We start from the raw sequence: 21198 nt of genomic DNA on the forward strand, positions 1-21198 counted from the left end.
ATCTCAGTAGTTGACATAGACTCTGACCTTCCCATCCTTATTCGGCACCGGCAAAATATTTGCTATCCATGTTAGATATTCTACTACCTTGAGAACCTTAGCTTTGACCTGCTTAGTAATTTCTTCTTTGATCTTCAGACTCATATCAGGCTTGAACTTTCTGAGCTTCTGCTTTATCGGTGGACATGTCAGATCAGTTGGCAGTTTGTGGGCCACAATAGATGTGCTTTGACCAGTCATGTCATCATATGACCAGGCGAATATGTCCTCATATTCCCTTAGAAATTTTGTGTACTCTTCCTTTTTTACCGGTGACAAATAAATGTTGATTCGTGTTTTTTTGATGTTCTCTGCATCTCCCAGGTTAACAATCTCAGTCTCATCCAGGTTGGACTTAGATCTGTTCTCAAAATTCTCGACTTCTTTAACAATCTCTTCCGGTATGTCATCTTCCTCTAAATCAACATCCGTTTGTTGCATTGTCTCATTGCATGTCACAACCATTGGTTCATCAAAATAGATAATAGTAATGTTGTATAAATAAAGTAATGAGAGAAAATAATTAGAGTAAGATTTGTAACTAAAATGCTTTGATAAATTTCATAACTGTTTTGAACATTGGAAAATCTTATTGCGAAAATTCAAAATGCGAAAGGAAAACCAACTAGTAAAAATAAAAGATAGTGCATGATGCTTTGTTCAGCCTTGCTACTCTGAGGCTTTCCGGGCTCTGGTGGTTTTGATGGTCCAATTGTTGAGGCATGCTCCTCGGCTTACAGCCTGTATGAAAGGGCCTTCCTCCTCCTTAAAGATGACACAACAATCCATGTCATCATCTTCTAGGAATAAATTCCTCACTGCTGCCAGTTCTTCCTATTCTTCCAACCCATAGATAACCTCGGCCAGCTAGAAAGTCTGCTCCAAATGTGGTATTGGCTGCTCCAGCGGGTAGTATGGCCCGCGCCATGGTGGCGACCAGTTGTTGAATTCTTCCCAAGTGTACTCATATCCCAGACCAAAGGTGGTGCCATGTTTTTTCAGTTTGATAGGCTTGGCGATTCCTTGGAGGTTCTTGCCAAGTCCCTTGCCAGGTTCATATCCACTCCAGTTCAATATGCTTTCAATTTTGTTGTCCCACCATTTGTCTTTGTCAATGGCGTTGACTCGGTCGATGTGGTGATAGGTTTCCCCGCCTATCTTCTTTCTTCCTCCGATCGCTGGGAAGGTTTGGAGACTGTATATGGGATTGCTACCATCGCCGTGAATGATCACCTCTTGGCGATTCCACTCAAACTTCACTGCTTGATATAGTGTTGATGCTACAACCCCAGCAACATGAATCCACAGCCATCCTAACAGCAAGTTGTAAGATGTCGGCATATCTATTACTTGGAAATTGACATCGAACCAAGTAGGCCCTATTTGCAAGCACAAACTAATTTACCCAATAGTGGACCTTTGGGAACCATCAAAATCTTTGACGTTGATGGCCCCGTCCTTGATCTCATACATCCCTTTCCCCAATATTCTGAGTGTTACCAATGGACAAATATTGAGGCTAGACCCTCCATCAATCAGGATCCTAGTGATAAAATAATCTTCGCATTGCACGGTGATGTGTAACGCTTTGTTGTGACTCAACCCTTCCGGTGGCAGCTCATCTTCATGAAAAGTGATGTTGTGACTTTCCAATACCTGCCCTACCATGTTTGCCATTTCTCCTCCGGTGATGTTTCTTGGTACATATGCCTCACTCAGCACCTTCAACAAGGCATTCTTATGTGCATCGGAACTTTGCAACAAAGCTAGGATAGAAATCTGTGTCGGTGTTTTGTTCAGCTGATCAATGACTGAGTATTCCTTGGCTTGTATCTTTCTCCAGAGATCATCGGGGCCGGTTTTAGTGATGGTCAGCCGACCAGAGGCCTGATTACTCGACTCAGCTAAATGCTCCGGAGTATAAACCCTGCTGGTTCTTGTCATACCCTGTGCCGCAACTATTTCCTCGAACTTGGCTTTCCCCTTCCTTCTCGCCTCGGCTGTGTAATCCCAAGGTATGGCATTTGTATGGAATGGTGTTACAGCCGTCATTGCTACCGGAATCGGCATGGGCACCTTTACTCCGAATAGAGCATGTACTTTGGAAGGTACCACAGCAACTTCAAATGGTACAGGTGCATTTGCTGAAGACCCAAACTCGACCTAAATCGGTGCTAGCATATTTGCCGAAAATGGTGAGTCAAACTCAAGTGGTATGGACATGTTTACCTCGGCATCCCCAGAAGGTTGAGTCTGGACTATAATCAGATTAAGGGTGACTATTGGCTTTTTTGGTTCGTCACCTTCTATGATTAAACCGATCGATCCTTTCGGATCCCAATCACCCTTTATTTCAATCATGTGAACACCTCCACCCTTATGGTCCGGCAGAGGGTTGTTGCGGACATTCGGAGTAGGCTCCTTTGCCACAATGATCGTGTTATCAATCAAAGTCTGGATCTTGTCTTTCAGAGAGTGGCATTCATCAATGGTATGCCCTTTCATGCAGGAATGGTATGCATAGGATTTATTTGGATTGACCCATTGAGAAGGGTTTTCAGGGGTTATAGCAGGTATAGGGGTGACATAACCAGCAACATTGAGCCTTTCGTACAGCTGGTCAATTGGCTCAGCAATGGCAGTATACTGTTTGGAGGGTCTGCGGTCAAAATTTGGTCGAGGTCTAGGAAAGTTTTGGCGTGCAGGAGGTGACTGATTGTGGGATGGTTGAGTATTGTAGGCTTGATAGACATGTGCAGGTTGAGAGTATCTTGGTGAGGTAGGTTGATATGTGGGAAGTGGAGATGATTGATAAGTGGGTGGTGGAGTTTGATGAGAGGGTGAGGGTGCTTGGTAATTCGAGGTAGGCTGATATGTGAGTGGAGGTATCGGATAGGCTTGGTATTTGATAGGGGATTTGGCTCTTTGTGCAACCTTTACGGTACCACCAGACAGTAAAGCCTTATTGGTGCTTGCAAAGCTTCAAAGTTTGTAACCATACCACTTTTGATGCCTTCTTCGATCCTTTCCCCTAGCTTGATGATGTTAGAAAATTTCTGGCTCTCAATCAACATCAGCCTTTCATAGTACTGCGGGTCTTGAGCCTGGACGAAAAACTTGTTCATTTGTTGTTCTTCTAAATCCGGTCTGACCTTAGCGGCTTCTGATCTCCAATGAGTAACGTACTCGCGGAATGTTTCCGTGGGCTTCTTCTTTAAATTCTGGATGTAGAACATATCTGGCGCATTTTCTATGTTGAACCTGAACCTATCCATAAATTCAGATGTCATACTCACCCAGTTCAACCATTTCTTCGGGTCTTGTCTAATGTACCAAGATAGAGCATCTCCTCTCAGGCTCCTCATGAAAAGCTTCATGCGAATCCTTTCGTCCTTTCCTACTCCAACTAGCTTGTTGCAGTATGTTCTCAAGTGGACTCTCGAATCTCCTGTACCATCAAACATCTCGAACTTAGGAAGTTTGTAACCCTTGGGCAGTTCGACATCTGGTTGTATGCAAAAATATTCGTAGTTCAAACCTTCAATCCCCTTACTTCCTTCGATGCCCTAAATTCGACAAGTCAATTTTTTGAGTTCCGCAGCCAGGTTCCTGATGAGTAAGTCTTTATCATTAGACTCGGGTGTGCTTGAGATGGGTTGGGTGGAGTGTGGCATGGTTTTCACATAGATGGGGGTGTTATGGTGGGCGTGGAAATGGTTATTTGTGGAGTTCAAAGGTTCAGGTATGAGCAGTGGAGTATTATTGGATGTGTGGAAAGTATTACAGTAGTGGTGAGGAGCGGGGTGGTTTTGTGATTTTGGGATGTTTTATGGAGGCATGGGGTTCTGATCATTTGGAAAATTGATATCTGGAGTGGTGAGGGAAAATGACAAGTTTGCCAGATTCCGAACCTGATTAAGTTCCTCTTGAAATTTCAACAGTTTCTACTCGAGTTGGGACGCACTTTCTTTGGAGACCTGGGCACCATGAGTGACCTCTACCCGTTCAGTTGAGTTTTCCTTTCTAGTGTTGTTCAAATCTTCCATATTTCCTTTGTTCCTGCTTCTGATAGGACTAGGAGGAGGAGTGGGTGGAGGGCCCTTTGATCTTGTGAAATATGATGACGATGCCAGAGTGCACGAACTAACCTTTGGGGAGGGGAATAAATAAAACAAAATAAAAACAAAGGGTAACAAGTCAGTGCGAATTTTATAAGGAAAAAATGTTGTGATATTTAAACACATAATGTAAGAATGTAAATCGTGTCCTAATTTGGGAGCCTCGTCGTGCCCGAGGTAGGCCTAACGACAAATTGATTTGATGAACTTAGAATGCTAAATGCCTCATTTTATTGATAAAAGTAGACGAATCACAAAATGACACTAAATAATATGGAATAAAATGTCACTAGTGACCATTAGCCTCATTACATTTTTTAAAGCAAAAAGAAAAGATTCCTATCTATTTGGTCCCAGAAGGACCTTCTCCAGACTCGGCATCTTTGGCTCCATCGAACGGCTTCACCAGCTCGCGGAGTCCCAGCAGCAGGTAGGCTCTGGCCAGGTGTCCCCCTCGTTTCCTTCAGAATTCTGGCAGTCCTCGATCCTCTTGAGAAACTTCCTTTCTAGCTCCATTAAACCTCATTCCAAGTATCCCAGTCGCTTGTTAGCACTGACAACCATGTCTTTCCACTCTTCAATCAGTTTTTGGTGGTCTTAATGAATCTCATGGTGCTCGCTTTCACATTCCCGAATCCTTTTACGTAGTTGGTTGTATTTGACATGTGCTTCAGCCCTTTCATCGATGATTATATGACCTCGAACAAACCCGGATTGACCCAGACCATTATGATTATCCTCCAGCCAGCATGAATAGTATGGAGTACAACCAGCATGGTATCTGTCTGGTTCAATAGTGTCTCTTCCCATGATGATCTTGCAATGCCACATATGCTGAGCTCAACACTTATAAGGACTATCATCAGCTTGGAAGTCAGCCCGGAAGTGACTCATCTTGTCTACCCTTGGTATGACCTGCTTCCTACCAACCTGTCTCATAACTCGGAGAGGGACATAAGGGTAGGTTCCTCTCAGACCGATTAGTATTAGAAACGGTGCATCCCTTGATTGGACGATGAACTCCTCAGTAGGGAACCACTCGAACATCCATTGCACTTGATCCTCAATTAGATTTTCAAACAGTTCTAACCACCCTTTGGCATCCTCTGGTTGAGTGAACATGTTGGGCATGTAGTTCATTTGTCTTGGATGATGGAAGGCTATGTGATCATCCCAATCCCTTCGTTGAATCTCTTGCGGTATTCACCTCTTTGGAGGTGCCCCATGAGCCAGAGCTGGAGTAGCATATTGCAACCCTCGAAATGTTGGGCTCCTTGTTGACACTTCTCCAAGGCTCGGTATATCTCTACGAGGATCATGGGCACTATGCTGAATGGTTGCCCACCAATTCCCTCCATTAGAGTTTTGGTTACCATAGCTAGCCTGGTGTGGATCCTTGCTTTCTTCATTGGAAACACTATCATCCCCAAGAAGCAGAACATGAAGACAAAGACCCTTCGGTGAATATGCCCCAACGATGTAAGGGCGAACTCATCCGGATAAGTACGGTAGGATTTGCTATGACCGTACCTCTCGTACAAATAATCAAAGGGAATATACGACTCTTTCAAGCATGTCAAGTCTGGATTCTTCTTTAGGCCCATTATTTTGATAAAACCTCTACCCTTGCAATTTTACGGCATTAACAAACCCGGAGTCTCCCATGGTATACCAGTCAATCCTCCTGTTTCCTCTAGCAAGGGTGTCATCTCAATCTCCCCAAAGCGAAACACAGACCTATTACAATCCCAGAATAGTGTAGCAGCTTCTATGATTTTGTTGTTGGGTTGGACCTCCAGGAGGGAAGGTAGATTTCCTAGGTATTTCCGGACAAGAGTCTGATCACTAGAATGAAGATTCTCCCACCAGCTTAGCAACCTTGGGTGGACGTTAGTGACCATGCCGAATCTGGGGACTTCGTGCCTCATGTTTCGGCAAGACAAAAGGGTTAGGCCCTTACCCCCACCAGACTCGACTATTAAATACCAATAATTGGCATAAGACATTTAGTTCTCCAAATAAATGCACAGAACGTGGTAATGTCTGTTTGGGTTTTGGGAAAACCCAATGGACTGTGGACAAGGCTATCTTAAAGAGTCATTATGCGGACAACATAACTGACTCGGCTAGGTTTGACCATGATGCATACATAATTAAACAGAGTAAGGTTTCTATGGGGTTTTAGACTGGTACCCTTGAGCAGACAACTCAAGAGGGAAAGGCACGGTACCATCGACTACACCGTTGATCGACTGGTTTTACCGCAAATACGCCTTTTCTGGATTTAGGGGTGATAATATCAGAAGAGCGCAACCACTCATTATAAGCATTACTATGGCATTTTATTTGGCACGAGTGGAATATGATGTTGAAAACATGCTTATGCAATAATTAAAATAAGTTGTCATGTATTTGCACGTTTATAAAGTAATAATTACAATAATTTAAAACAGTAATAAAGGAGTGCAGTAAAGGCAAGCAGTAAAGAAATAAGGGAAAGAAACAAGACAAGTCAGTTTTTGCAGTAGGAGAGGGAATTAAATGCTTAAAGGTATTAAACAAATAAAGGCACATAAGAAATGTAAAGTCACAGTAATAGCTTGAAATGGTAAAAGCCTAAAGAAAAATCCCTAGCATAGTCGTCAAGCTGTCGCGCCCCCTTTTTCTCACGAAATCGGGTTTATGACATTTGAGAGGACAACTCATTCCTTTTGGGAATTGGGTTTGATTTGAAGAGTCGCCACTTAATGATTAAAGTGCATTAGCACATTAGGAGGGGTTCGTTTTGAATAACTAGAGATTGGGTAAGGGCTTGAAATTATCCCAAGGGGAAGGTGTTAGGCGCCCCTCAGGATCCACTAGTGTGGTTCCCGGCCAAACTATTGTTGTGACTTAAGTGCAAATAATACATAGGCAAATAAAAGCTTCAAATAAGAGAGAATTTTCACGTAATGGTTACAAATAAACAAAAGTAATAAAAAGGAACTAAAAGATTTGATTTCCTTAAAAGAAATGGTTTAAAAAAATTTAAAGAAACAAAGAAAACAAAAGAAAGGGGGGTCCTAGGTTTATTGATAATATGGATCACCCCACACAACATCCGGTAATCACTCCTCAGTGAGGGGCTACACGCGATGTTATCGCGTGGTCATCATATCCATATCTACATTTCCCACCCCGTTAAGTTATTAAAGCGCGAAATGGTCTCGTTTACTTATTACATGCTATTACCTGCCCCAATCCCATCATCCCCGGAGATACTTGGGACTAATAATCCTAAAGGGAGGAGGTATTGGGCTTATTTGTGGATTCAAAAGGTAAAATACTAAGGCGACAAACAAAACACATATAGCAAGTTTGGGAAAGCATATAAAAAAATAAAAGGGCTCAAACATACCTAATTTAAACCAAAGAAAGCACATAATGTAGCATGACTTGCATGTACTGTTTAGGGTCTGATTAAAGCTTAAAAGGTTGAGGCAGACTGATTTATCACATAGTTCAGATAAGAAGCTCGAATCAGGCCTGCCTGCTGGTTGTAGCACATAAAATCTGATTCAGCTTATAAGCTTTCACCTTATGGCTTGCCTAAGTGTTAGACGAAGACCCTATAGGCATGATATCTACTGATTTCAGAAATAAGGATATGAGCTGATTACATACTGATTTAAGAAAAGTTGTCAATTATTAAAAGAGGGCGAGTTTTAGCAAAAGATCATAAGATCTGCAACTGGTAATGTATTATTATTGATGGTTTTAGACTCATAAGTGAGTGAGGCGATTCATATTTGATTAAAGCTCCTATAGGCATGCTTTCTATGCGTTTATCGACTTTAGAACACTTTTATAGACATAGAGAAATGCAGAAATCCTACAAATATGATATCTAGGTGTTGTATTTTTTTATGGACATGATATCTAATTGCAGTTGGTTATTTAAGACCTATAAACATGTTTGCCTAATGAAAAGTGGATATTCAAGATTCAGAAAGACCTATAGGCATATTTTTTATATATGCATATGCAGAATTCAGATTTCGAGTAATTATAGACATGATATCTATATGAGAGTGCAGAAATTCAGAAAATTCTATGTATGAGAATGCAGGATTCCTATAGACATGGTATCTATATGGAAGTGTAGAAATTCAGAGATTCCTATAGACATGGTTATCTACATGGAAATGCAGAAATTCGGAAACTCCTATAGGCAGGTTATCTACCTCTTTTTGCATACATGGTTACCCCTCCTTTTTTCACTAGCCATCCCCGTGAGTCTTCATTACAAAGTTATTACAACCCAGAAAAATAAAGTAAAGTAAAGAAAATACATCAGAAATTAAAAAGTACAACCAAGGAGAGCCTGATTCAGACTTCATATCTGAAATATGAAGTAAACCAACTCCAAGAGATCATGTTCCAAAGCCTTTCTCACATTTGGATATGTCAAAGTTCCCTAAGAGTCTCATATGAACTTCGGGTAGTGCTTGCACCCAAATGTATAACCGGATTAAGACATAGTGCAGTGTGGAAGGGCCAGCCCTCACGCGTCCAAGTTCAAAGGGAACTCAAGGTCCCAAGGCAAGGCTCACAAGAGGGGGCAGAACTTAGAGACTAAGAGAGAGTGCAAGTGCAGAAATAGAGTGCTGAAAGGGGAAAGGGAAAAAAGGAACAGCTTAAATCAGTACACATAGGGGTCTAGGGGAATGGGGGAATTTGCAAGAGCAAAAGAAAAGCAGGCTGATAGGCACACCCAGCAATGGGAGATACTGGCACACCCTCCAGCCTGTTTGCTTAGAGGTTAAGATCTCATTGGTTCAAACTTAATTTATGGGCAACAACTCACATTGTCATGCCTTAAGTCACAACTCTCAAACACATAGGGGTAATGAGGATAGGGAGCAAGGATACAGTAGAAACAGACAGAAAGATATGAGCGTACTAACTTAAATATTGAAATTTACAGAACCAGTAAAGTAGACATGGATATAAAAGTTATAAATGAACACATTGTGATGATGCTGAAGCTTAAATTAGGACATACCAGTTTCAAAGAAACAAATAGAGAAAATGCAGTAGTCTTGCAAAACAAGCCACAATGCAGACAAGAAGAGAATATTATTATGAGAGAGTATGCATTTAGAAGGATTCTCAGTTGATGATGAGTTTGTGAAAGAGTTGTGCGTTTATAGTGTGAAAATCGGGCAAAAATAAGGTAAGAAAATAGTTAAGGAACTGATTGTCAATTAGGGACAAATACATAAAAAGTTATTTTAAGGACAGAACTTGAAATACATAGTTGTACAAGTAAGGTAAGAAAATCAATTAGTAGCCAGTAAATCAAAGGGTCTGAGCTTTTTGAAATTATTGGTCCATGAATGAACCGAGTCAGAAAATATGAGAAAAGGTTTTTAACTTAAGTCGAATCACAGGGAAATCAACAAACAATAGAAAGAAATCAGTCAAACCTATTCAGAAGGAAGTTTGAACTAAATACAAATTTGAAAACCCCTTTAGAGGGAGGTTCATCACATATAAAGAGCATACAAACATGTTGAGTTGAAAGAAGATTTCGTGCCTTTGAAAAAATCAGTAGGTAATGGTTGTCACATAAGTCAGTAATGTAGAAGAGAGATAGCATCTAGTAGCATACAAAATATCCAATGCAAAAGATCTTAGAAGAGTTTAGCAAAAGGTCAGAATCATATGAAAACAAGGATGTCCAAACACAGTTCAGAGACTCGAAATTGGTCTGAAAGAGTTGAGCGTTTTTGAAATAAAACCCTAGTTCAAGCAAGTCACATAGCCAGACTTGGAGGAACCCCCAAATTCTAAGGTTTCCACCATTAATCGAGTGCAAAGATGAAAAGGCAAGTAGCTAAATCGAAACAGGTTCAGAGGTCTCAAAAAAAAAGAACTGAAACTTCTAACAGGTTTCTTTTCAGCAACAGAAACTCATGAGAAACATGATAGAAAAGTAACATGCAGAACATAGCAGAAGAGCTCAAAGAAAACATAGTAGAAGAAACTAATCCGAAACATAATGGGAAAATTAATACGAACAGTATGAGAAGCATATTAAGAAGTTTTTTTAGAAGAAGCTTAACCAGAACCCAGTAGGTGGAACTTAAAAAGAACACTTAAGGACATAATAATGGAAAAATATAGTAGGAGAAACACACAAGAACACAGTAGAGGAAAATACAGTAGAAAAAGCATACAAGAACACAATAGAAGAAAATACAAGGTCACAGTAGAGGCAAATACACACAAAAAGGAAAAGAAAGTCAAAAAAACATTTAAATACTTTCAGAAAACCCTAGATCGGAAAAGAAAGATTTTGAAAGTAGTTTTTGAAAGAAAAGTCAGGAAAATCATTTAAAATCTTAAGGAAAGCATGGATCTAGAACAGATCTAGAGAGATCAGAAAAACCTCACAACTAGGATTTTCAGAGGAACCCAAGCGATGAGAAAGGCTTGGATCTAAGCAAGAGGAGTCGAGACCAGGTTTCAAAATAGACATAGCTCACCGGAACGGGGTTGGAGATGGTCATGGAACTCGAATCGACAGAGGTCTAGACACAACCCTTCAGGGTCGAGTCATGGAGCTTTAATTAACCAGACGTAAGGAGCCATAGGTGGCCTGGTGGGTGGTGAAACCACCATGGATATAGGTTAGAGGGTGGTCGGATAAGGTGAAAAGGATTCATAGGAGAGGAGGGGATGGGGGAAGGTTCTAGAGAGAACCAGAGGTTAGAGAGAAAGAGACGAGTGAGGGGAAATGAGGGGTATTGGGGGGTCGTTAGGTTAAAAAGGTAAGGACGGATGAGGTTCGTTGATCTTTTTGATCAACAGCCAGGATTTAACAAGGTTCTGGGTCGGGTAGTCTGAAATTGGGCTGAAATTGGGGTCCAATTTGGGATTCAGATTTTAGGCTAAAATTGAAACAAATTGGGCTATTATTTGAATAGCCAATTTTCCCTTTTTAAAATTATGAAAAATAGTAAATTAATTTATGGAAATAAATTAAAAGAATAAAAATGATTTATAATACATAATTATCAATTAAAAAATAAAATCTCATTTTATGCATATGAAACAAATTTAAACCTTAAAAAGGCTAATATTGCAATTATGCAATTCTATCCTTAAAAATACCAAATAATTTTGTAAAAATATGTAAAAAAAATACCTTAGCTATATTTTAATATAAACATAAGATTCCAATAAATGAATCACCAAAAAATGATAATTTTGGGGATAATTATTGGGTTTTCTTGGTAAAATAGGGCAGTAAATTAATTTAAAATATTTTGAAAAAATAATTTAGCGTTGTAAAATACTCATATATGCTTATACATGCTATTTTGAAAGGTATTTTACATATGAAAATATACAGGAAAAAATTGGGTATCAACAGTCAACAAAAGAGCACACCTCGGTACTGTTAGGCTGCTTCATAGATTTGCACACATGAAAGACGACCTTTTCATCTCCCACTCAGAAAGTGAGCTCACCCGCTTCAACATCAACCAACGCCTTCCCCGTTGCAAGGAAAGGCCTTCCCAAGATAATAGGAACCTCATAGTCCACCTCACAATCCAAAATCACAAAGTCGGCCAGCAATATGAATTTGTCCACTCGAATAATCACGTCATCAATAATGCCCAAAGGTCGCTTCATTGATCGATCCGCCATTTGAAGTCTCATTGAGGTTGGACTAGGTTTCCCGATACCCAAAGTTTTGAAAACTGAGTAGGGCATCAAATTGATACTAGCTCCCAAGTCACATAGAGCCTTGGCAAAATTCGCACTCCCAATGGTGCAAGGAATGGTGAAAGCACCGGGATATTCAAGCTTTGGGGCCATTGAATGTACTATAGCACTAACTTGGTGAGTCATCTTTATAGTTTCACAATCCATAGAACGCTTCTTTGTAACCAAGTCTTTCATGAATTTTGCATAACCCGACATTTGTTCAAGTGCCTCCACCAAAGGCACATTAATAAATAAGTTCTTAATCATGTCAATGAACTTTTTAAACTGATTATCATTCTTCTGCTTCGCGAGCCTTTGAGGATAAGGTGGAGGTGGCCTTGGCAAAGGAGCCTTGGCTTTAGCACAACCGGCTCCGGCATATCAATTATGTGTTCCCTAGACGGGCTCACATCATTTTGAGTTTCCACCTCGACTTCTTGAATATCAATCCTCACTTCATTGTTCACATTTTCATCAACCACATCTTCAACTACCAAAGGGACTTCGTCATCTTGCAACTCAACATCATCATCCACGACTTGCTTTAGCTTAGAGGCATTCACATCATCGCCTCTCCCACTTCTTATTGTAACCCCCATAACATGATTGTTCCCACCCTTTGGGTTCACTACCGTATCACTTGGTAGAGCATCCTTCAGGCAAGTATTCAATGACTGAGATATTTGGCCTAATTGCACCTGCAAGTTTCGGATAGAGGTGTTGTGAGAAGCTAACTGTGCATCAGAATCCGTATTCCTCTTCATCATCTGCTCGAAAATCATTTCAATTCTACCCATATCATTACCCGAAGAACTAGGACCTTGAGATGGAAATGTTGATGGATTGTTCGGTTGTTGGTACATTGGGGGCCTTTGAAAGCCTTGCTCCCCGTTTCCTTGGTTTCCATTGTTCCATCCTCCTTGATTATTATTGCCACCCCAATTATTGTTATTACCATTCCAATTCCCTTGGTTGCCTTGATTGTTGCTCTGATTGCCCCAGTTGTTGTTTCCTCAATTGCCAATGTTTTGTTGTTGAATGCCCCAAAGTCTCCACTGTTGTTGGTTGGAAGAGTTGCCCCGTTGGCCTTGATAGTTGTTTACATATTGAACCTCTTCACTTTGGTCATCATAACCATCATTTTGAAAACCATCACATGCATCATCAAATTGCTCAGAATTCCCTTGGTTTTGTTGCCTTCTTTGCCTTCTCTTGTTGACAAGCATATTAACACCCTCCATGGCATTCACTTGGCGAGGATTTTGGACTTGTTGTAACTGTGCCTTAGCTAATTGATTCATAGTAGTTGTCAACTCCGCTATAGCTTGCTCATGGTCATGTAATTCCTTGTGCAAATGAATAACCGTAGGGTCGCCTTGAGGTACATTAGCTCTACTTTGCCATGCAGAAGAAGTGTCAGCCATCTCATCAAGTACATCATATGCCTCATCATATGACAGCTTCATAAAGTTGCCCCCGGCAAGTTGGTTCACTATGCATTGATTTGTTGTATTGATGCCCCGGTAGAAAGTTTGTTGGATCATAGCGTCGGCCATATCATTATTGGGAATTCTTTCACAATCGTTATATACCGCTCCCAAATCTCATGCAAAGGTTTTGTGGGCTCTTTTCTTGAAAGCTAATATCTCATCTCGAATTGCTGCCATATGCCCGGGTGAAAAGAATTTAGAAATGAATTTATACGCCAACTCATCCCAAGTTGTGATGGAATGGTTGGGGAGTCTCTCGAGCCAATCTAATGCCTTCCCCCGAAGTGAGAATGGGAAAAGTCTCAACTTAAGAGCATCCTCGGACACATTCATCTGTTTGCTCCCCTAGCATGTATCCGCGAACCCCTTGAGATGTTTGTAGGCATTTTGATCCCCAGCACCTGTGAAGTACCCACGCTACTCAAGTAAGGTCAACATCACATTAGTTATCTGAAAGTTGTCCGCCTGGATTCTGGGTGGGACAATAGCACTTGCATAACCCTGGTTTGGAAGTACTCTGGGAGCCACTCTTGGAGGTGGCGGAGGAGGGTCTGGAATATTGTCATTTGGATTAGCATTGACACTACGGCCGTTGTCCTTGAGGTACAAGAGGCACCTCATCTTGCTCAACATCATCTACCTCCTCCCCCGCAATCACATTTCCAAGAGGGTCATTAGCGTTGTTCAAAGCCATATTGGTACCTGAGTAGTGACACAAACAAGTAAGTAACAAAGAAGGAAAGAAGAACAATACACAAAACTAACTAAATAGATAGCCAAAACCGTTAGCTCCCTAACAACGACGCCAAAAAGTGATCGCAGCCTACTCTGCACCACTGAAAAGTAGAGATAGAGGCTCGCAATAGCTTTTACCCGATTTTGGGTCAGGATCGATTTCCACAGAGAGCTAGAAAGGGAGTTGAGTATCTATTTAAGTTGGGGTTGTGTATTGGTTCCAAATTGCAGTTCTATTCATTTTTGGGTTTTCTTTTTTAATTTTACTATTATCAAACTACAAATTATAATTGCAACTAGATTAAGCTAAGAGTAAAATGCTACAAGTTGTTCAAATATTCTAAAAGGCACTAGGGTAGTGACTTTTACCTAGATGGCCAATTGACGGGTAATTACGTCTAAGACACGATTGACATGATCAGGGAATATGTTATAACCGTTGCTCGATATTACCCATTCTCACACCTCTCAGTAGAAAGAATGATTTTGCCCAATTGACTTTCTCAAGACCAATTGGGTATGCATATTTGCTCAAGCAACTAAGGTTCAAGTCGGGTATTACTCTCTCGAGGTTTAACCCTTTAATTGAGATTATCAATTCTTTTGAGTCCATCCCGATTCCTTGTTGGATAAATTTCGGAGACTTAGACTCTCTTGCTCAAGAAGATCCCAAGTCAACTTAGCACAAACTAGTGTTTGCAACCACTAATTCAGTAATTAAACCACGAAATTGACCCAAATAGCAAACACCCATAGTCAATCTAGCCCTAAATTGCAATACCCATCAATTACCCACACTAGGATTGAGCCACAACCCTAGATAATGGGTCTAGCTACTCATACTTGAAGAGAAAAATAGAGAAATAGATGAAGATGAACACATATTAATTAATTGCTAAGCTAAATACAAAGATTCAATGATAAAAAGTAAGTAAAAATGCCCAAAATGGCTACAAGATATGTTCCCACGAGCGCAGTAGCTGTTCTAAATTGTCTGATACCCTAAAAATGGAAAAAGGATCTATTTATACTAAGCTGGAAAAACTAGACAAAAATGTCCCTTCGGGGTTAGTGCGGACCGCACAAAATGGTGTGTTGCCGCACTAGGCTCTTGAACTTGAAAATTTGGCTCTCTGAACTCAGGCTCCACGGACCGCACAAAATGGACCGCAGCCGCGGAGCCTTCTAGTGCGGTCCGCATAAACTAGACCGCGGACCGCACAGGCTTGAAAGCTCCAACTTCACCCTTTCTGAACATTAGCTCTGCTGACCGCACAGAATGGTAGTGCGGCCGCATTGCCTTCAGTGCGGACCGCACAAAACCTTCTGTGGCCGCACTGCCTTAATGCCTGAAGTACCATCTCTCTGAACCTCCCTAGTGCGGACCGCACAAAGAGTAGTGCGGCCGCACTAGGCCTGTTTTTCCTGAGTTTGTCTTGTCTTTGGTACTTGTGCAAGTTTCACTCCTTTTGAGCTGATCTTTGACATCTTGTCACTTTATTGATCAAACATGCAATGAAGCACAACTTATGAGCCTCTTAGGACTATTTTGTATGAATTTATAATCAAAGCGTAAGCAAGAAGGAGTATAAAATGCGTCAAAATTCCTAGTTATCAGTACTCCTCTCTCTAAGTGACGAGAAGGAACTTCTCAAGAAATAGCTGCGAGAACTAGTCCCAAGTGAGAGCTGGTGACCTAGCTGGTCTGGCCAAACAATAATGTCTCCACCATTTCTTGGTGAAACCTGACAAACAAAAAGCAGCAAAGCCGACCCCATTAGTCTCCACCATCCCCATGTTCTGAAGAACCTCGTGATAGTTGTCCAAATAATCCTGGGGATCCTTAAAGATGTACCACCATAGGTAGTAGTGAAGAGCTTGGTGAACCTGTCCAATCTCCACAAAGCATTTGAAGACATAGCTGATCCATCACTGGTGTGAGCTATAACACTCGGTGGAATTACCGCAACTGACTGAGCTGCTGGAGTCTAAAACTGGGGAGCCATATGCTCCGGAGTGCGAGTAGCGGGAGTCTGTGCTTCTCCCCCAGTCTGAGAGACGGCTGGTGCTACCAAAAGTATGCCAGCCTGAGTGACACTCTCCATAAGGCCCACTAGACGGACCAGAGTATCTTAGAGTACCTGGGTAGCGATGAACCCCTCTGGGACCTGAGCTAGGCCCACTGGAATTGTCTGGGCCGGAACCTCATCATCAAACTCTACCTGAGGCTCCGCCGCTGGTGCTGCTGCTTTGGGTTGAGCTATGCCCCTACCTCAGCCTCGCCCTCTACCCCTCGTAGAGTTGCCACTGGGGGCTCGGGCTGCTGATCAGCTAATGAAGCGGTACGAGTTCTCGTCATCTGCGTAAGAATATAGTAGAAGTTCAATTAGCATTGAGAAATCAAACCGCACGATAGAGATGAATAGAAGTGAAATTTTTCCTAACTCCGTAGCCTCTTAGGGATAAACACAAACGTCTCCGTACCGATCCTTCAGACTCTACTAAGCTTGTACGTGAATTGTGAGACCTAAGCAACCTAAAGCTCTGATACCAACTTGTCACTATCTGAATTCCCACTGTCAGGATCGTGATGGAGCCTAATATTGAACCCGCTAGGCAAGCCAACGTTACTAATTATTTTTCCTTTTTACCTTTATCTTTGACAATTTACCAAGTTAATGTAAGGAAACAGCAGAAATAGAAATACAGAAGAACAAAATTTAACAGTTTAACTTAATACCAATATGAAATCCATAATAATACTTCACCCAAAACTAGTGTCACAATCTCATGGACTATCTACGAATACTACAAATAGTGGTATAAACAAAGAAAATACATGTCTGTCTCTGAAATAGATAAGAACAGAAAGAAACAGGATAGAAGGGGATACCAAGGCCTGCGGATACCTACAGGACTACCTCGGGTTTCCGCTGGACTGAAGGCAGCAACCTTTAACTATGGTCCGTATGCTCCAGTACCGGGATCTGCACAAAAGTGTAGAGTGTAACATCAGTACAACTGACCCCATGTACTAGTAAGTATCGAGCCTAACCTCCGCGAAGTAGTGACGAGGCTAGGACACAACAAACATCATAACTTGTGCAGTTAAACAATATCTAAAAAAATAACAATAATAGAAACTAAACAGAGATTAACGAGAAGGGGCAACATGCTATGGGGGATACCAACATAAGGAAACACAGAAATAATGGAATGAAACAATTAAGGCACTTGAACCGATAACAACAAGTAATTACAACAAATAGATAATGAATGCACGACATCACCCTTCGCGCTGTTACTCTCAATCCTTACCATGCAATCAACAATGAAAATGTGCACAACATCACCCTTCATGTTTTATCAATCTTCCTCACCATATGAATATTAGAAATGTGCACGGCATCACCCTTCGTGCTTTATCTCTCTTCCTAACCATATGCATCAATATCAATGTAAATGTGCATGGCATCACTCTTCATGCTTTATCACTCTTTCCTCACCATATGCATAAGTATGAATGTGCATGGCATCACCCTTCGTGCTTTATCACTCTTTCCTCACCCAAATAGTGGAAAATAACAACATCCTGGCAAGGGAATCAACAATAGAAATAAATACATCTCGGCAAGGGAATCAACAATAGACATAAATACATCCCGACAAGGGAATCAGCTATAACCAATCTCGTTCTAATAATTAACTTCACAAAATAAACCTCAACTTGAGCCAATACTCAACAATAGGCAAATATCGAGAAAATGATCGTAAGTCTTACTCAACATGGATAATCATCAATCTAGGCATGGATAGTATTTAATAAGAATCACAACGATCACAATATAAGACTCGCGGGCATGCTCAACACCAACGTATAGATGCTTGTCACTACACCTATACGTCGTACATAATACTAACACATAGCAAATAACACAGAACACCTATTTCCTCAAGCTAAAGTTAGACCAAACACTTACCTCGATTTCACGACCACAAATCAAGCCTCAATTATCGCTTTCCCGTTAGATTTCACCTCTAATATACTTGTATCTAGTCATAATTAGCTTAATAACATCAATAAATGCTAAAGAACTCACATCAAATGCTTAATTATGGTTTTTCCAACATTTTCCCCAAAAAGTCAATAATCGACCTCGGGCCCGCTTGGTCAAAACCCAAAGTTCGGATCAAATCCCGATTACCCATTCACCCCCAAGCACGGATATGCAATTGATTTTGGAATCCGGCCTCAATTAAGGTCTAAATCCCCAAATTTCACCCCAAAACACCCAATTTCCCATGAAAATCCCTAAATTTTGTGATGAAATCTTGTAAAAAGATGAAATATATTGAAAGAAATGAGTTAAAAGTTGTTTACCTATGATTTGGGGAAGAACTTTTCTTTGAAAAATCGCCTATGGGAGCTTAGAGTTTGAAAATTTGAAAGAATGAGTTGAAATCCTGTCTAAGTTATAATTTACACAGTCGCAGTTATCACATTTGTGATGCCAAGTTCACAAATGCGAACTCGCAATTGTGGCCAAGGCTTCACAAAATGCGAAGGTTGGCCTGTCATGCTGCCTTCGCAAATGTGAACATTGTTCACAATTGCAGCTACTGTGCATGTCGCATTTGCGACGATGAACTTTGCATTTGCTAAGGTCCCCTCCCAGCCCAGTCTTTGCAATTGCGATGAACCTTCGCAATTGCGGTGCTCGCATTTGCGAGCCAGACTTCGTAAATGCGAAGTTTACAGACCTGCAATCACACCAGCAATTTCCTTAAGTCTCAAAACACTCTGCGGCCTATCTAAAATTCACCCAAGCCCTCGGGGCTCCAAATCAAACATGTAGACAAGTCCAAAAATATCATACAAACTTGTTCATGTAATCAAATCATCAAAATAACATTAACAACTACGAATTTAGCATCAAAATCAATGAAATTCTCAAGAACACCTAAAGTTACTATTTTTCACAACCGAGGGTCCTATTTATATCAAATCAAGTCCTATTCTTACCAAATTTTACAGATTCGACTTAAACATCATTTTAAACCTGTACCGAGCTCCGAAGCCAAAATACATGCTGGTACCATCATATTCCATCATTACTCAATTTCCAAACTCCTTATATTTTTCAGTTAAACAATTTTCTTCAAAAATTCATTTCTCGGGTTAGGGACCTCGGAATTCAATTCCGGGCATACGCCCAAGTCCCATATTTTTCTACGGACCCTTCGGGAGCATCAAATCATAGTTGTGGGTCCGTTTACCCAAAATATTGACCTAAGTCAATTTAAATTCAAATTTAAAGGCAAAATTGGTATTTTCTCAAATTTTCACATAAGGGCTTTCCAGAAGCGCGCCCGAACTACGCACGCAAATTGAGGAGAAAGAAAATGAGGTCTTGAAGGCCTCGGAATCTCGGATTGAGTTCTAAAATACGAGATGACCTTTTGGGGTCATCACAGTAATGCCATAAGTTCGACTTCAATAGCGGAAGAGGAAAGCAGAGGCAAAGTTTAACCACAAACCCAACAACTATCAGTACTATGAAAAATACCAGTTGCAGCTGCTTGATTGTTAAGACATGGAATGCTCCATCAGTATTAAGCTTAAAAGGAGGAATAGTGGGGGAAAGGGGTACCTTTTGATATATTGAGTGTGGGAAGGAGGGGAGGGGGGCACATGGGAGAGGTAGATGAATTCAATGAGATGAAAGCAGATATTGTGCACAGAAGGAAGTATATGGAGATGATTAAAAACATTATTATTGCAAGCTAACCAAATGTGCCAAAAGGTAAAAAGTATAAGGGATGAAGCAGGAACTACAATATCATGATAGATGAACGAGTTCTTAGAGTGTGTGCACAATAACTAGAGTCACTCTATGAGGGGGCTGATAGAAGGTTGTACGCTAAAAGTTGACCAAATATGAAAAATCATTCGACATTGGAAAAAGATATGAGGTATATTTTCAGGTGTGTTTGGACATTTGTGACAATTCAAGTTAGGGATTGTCAGACCTCCTTTTTTTCCTACACCCTCCGAAAGGGGTATGTATAAGGGAGTTTTTCCAATTAAAGGACAGTCGAAACGAGATTATTTATTAGAATTCAGAGTCGCCACTTGGGATAATTTATGGTATCCCAAGTCACCTGTTCAAATCCTGAATTGAAGAAAATATTGACTCTGTATTATAGTCCGCGAACCAGAAATCCGAGTAAGGAATTCTGTTAACCCGGGAGAAGGTGTTAGGCATTCCCGAGTTCCGTGGTTCTAGCACGGTCGCTCAACTGTTATATTCGGCTTAATTATCTGATTTTAGTACATTTTAAAACTATGCGCATTTTAAAACTTTAATCGCTTTTAGTCATTTTAGGAATATTGCAATGTTATTAAAACACGTCTTGAACCACGTCACATAAATGCACCCGCGGTCTTCGACATATTTTAACTAACATTGTGATTTTGAATTTGGGTCACATAAATGCACACCGGAGTTTAGGAAGGTAAATTATTAACATAACGCGCCTAAAGCAACTACGTGTTTGGACTGTTATGCTCGAACGAATTTAGGATGGGTCGGGAAGCTAGGATTCATGGAGAAGTGACTGTGAAGGAGATGTTATGAATTTCATTAATTTTTAACCCATGTAGTAATTGAAGAGAAATTTTTTATATATATAAGAATTGGGCTAGGCTCACTAAATCGAGCTCAACAGAAACGACTCGACTGGCCCATTTAATTCTAAAAATGCATCTTATCAAACCTACTCAATTTTCCCCAAGCCAATTTATTAAAACATCAAACAAAAATAGAATTATTCTCGAAACTTCCATAGTAATTAAACTAACATGAGTATTAACTCCAATTAAAGTAGGCACATAACGATATTGACCAATGAAAATGATTAAGCATTTTAAATCACAAGAAACAATAAACATGACGGAAGCCCGCAAATAAAGAATTAAACTGAACTTAATAACATGCTAAAAAAACTTTATTCGTGCTCAAATATACACAACTAACATATCCAAACAGTGCATTCGC

This window comes from Nicotiana sylvestris, chromosome 1, assembly GCF_000393655.2.
Source record: "Nicotiana sylvestris chromosome 1, ASM39365v2, whole genome shotgun sequence".
Lineage (NCBI taxonomy): Eukaryota > Viridiplantae > Streptophyta > Magnoliopsida > Solanales > Solanaceae > Nicotiana > Nicotiana sylvestris.